Source organism: Trachymyrmex septentrionalis, unplaced genomic scaffold (assembly GCF_001594115.1).
Source record: "Trachymyrmex septentrionalis isolate Tsep2-gDNA-1 unplaced genomic scaffold, Tsep1.0 scaffold86, whole genome shotgun sequence".
NCBI classification, from domain to species: Eukaryota; Metazoa; Arthropoda; class Insecta; order Hymenoptera; family Formicidae; genus Trachymyrmex; species Trachymyrmex septentrionalis.
The window spans coordinates 2,040,195-2,042,240 of record NW_017306049.1 but is presented as its reverse complement, the minus strand read 5'-3'; the positions used below and the strand labels follow the sequence as shown (position 1 = coordinate 2,042,240).

Genomic DNA, 2,046 nt, shown 5'->3' with positions numbered 1-2,046 from the left:
ATTAGCCGCTTTCTGTAAGAAGGTTCTTCATCAAGGATCTGAACATCGTCCCATTTAAAATCATGATTGTAACGAAGTCTATGCTCGGTGATAACAGAGCGGGTAGACGTTTTATATCGAATGTGGTTACGGTGTTCCGCAATTCTAGTTTTAAGTTTTCTGCCCGTCTGCCCGACGTAAGATGCATCGCAATTATTGCATCGAATCTTGTAGACAACATTATTTTTTGATGTACGAGGACAAGTGTCCTTTTGAACTCTGATGTACTTGTTCATCTTGTTAGGGCTGTGAAAAGCTATTCTGATGTCGCCTTTATTTTTACGTAATGCTCTAAATCTCTCCGTGTGAGACGGAACGAAGGGGACCGTAAGCCACGAGGTAGACTCTTTCGTAATATCATTCTCAGTTGTGACGTTATGCACGTTATGGATTTTTTTGATTAAATATTTAATTCTATAGTTCATGGTATCAAAAATGAAGTCGAGTGGGTAGTCATTTAAACGTAAAATATTAATAATTAAAGTTAAGTTTTTCGTGTGGAATCCACTGTCAGATAGTAAAAATGCTCTGTCAACTAACGAGAAGATAGTACCTTTTTTTTGTGTCAAAGGATGATTAGAATGGAAATTCAGGAATCTACCTGAGAACGTTGGCTTACGGTACCAATCCAAATGACATTGATTTTCATTAACCAACACGGTAATATCCAGAAAATTTATAGCATTACCCCCCCTTTCCACGGTGAACTGTAAGCGCGGATGAAATGAATTGAAATGTTTTAATAACCTATCAATTTGTGAGGGATGTACCGCCGTACATATGTACTGACTCTTCTTTCGCCGTATAATCTTTTAATTATAAATTAAGTAGAGCACGGAGAACAGTAGAATGTGCGTTTGGGTTATTAGTCACCAAGATGGTGAATTTTTCGTCGGCGAATTGTCTCTCACATTTTAACGGCCAAATTAGCTGTTCAAGCTGCAACAGCTATATATAACTTTATAAAACGTGAACTTCAATTGGAGCCATCGGAAAGAATTTATTCTGTTTTAAGTGGTAATGATTGAAATGTAATTTCGACTGGAATTGAAAATATATATAATTGCAATGCACAAAGGAATGTTGAAGCTATACGAATTAAAAATGCCTTTATTACGTATTTTAAAACTTCAAACCCACTTGATTGGCAGTGGAGGAAAACTCTAAACAATAAATATTGAATTTTTGTATTATATTATATAAATATATATTATATGCTATATAATTATATATAAGACAATAAAAAAGCAATATTTTTTTCCTAAAAATTATTAATAAATATAAGATCGTATATACCTTAATGTTTTGAACTTGTCATACACATATATAATACGTAGTGTAACAACAAAAATTTTTTTTTCCAGATTCAAATATGAACATTCATCAGGTTTTATTTAAAAAAAACGTTTTATTTATTATATAATGTATAATGTATTGATAGAAAATTAAAGGTAATGATAATAATACAATAAATTTATGATTTTTGAAGTTTCATCTTCGCCAATTCTTCGTCACCCTGTGAATGAGACGCAGCAGCTCTATTTGTATTTGCCTTCTTCGAAGATAAGGTTTTCAATCTACGCAGCACATCTATCTGCTCAGAGAAATTGTCCACTGCATCCTTTTTTGGCGTATTTTCGGCAAGTAACTGCAATGTTATTATGCAGTGTCTACGAATCGAAATCATACTGCTTTCCTGTAATATAAAAAATTCCATTTAATGCAATTTTCCTATATTGTTAAACCAAGCTGATAGCCCATAAGAAAAGTAAGACAATATGATTGGAAATGGAACTCAAATATTCAAACTTTAAATATGAAGCGCCTTACAGTTCCGAGTGTTAAGATGTTGAACTAACATTCATTTAAATTGAATTAATTTTTCAGAAATAAATTGATAGTCGATGAAATTATCGGATTCACACAATAATTCTAATAATCCTCCCAAATTTTCCCAAATCTTAAAAATTGTAATAAACTTATTGTGGAAAATATCTCGCACGGAAT

General features: G+C 32.4%; 1 pseudogene; it reads right to left on the bottom strand.

Annotated features, from left to right (window-relative positions):
- Positions 1-1,513: 1,513 nt before the first annotated feature.
- LOC108755179 overlaps positions 1,514-2,046 on the bottom strand; it is a 2,849-nt pseudogene continuing 2,316 nt past the window's right edge.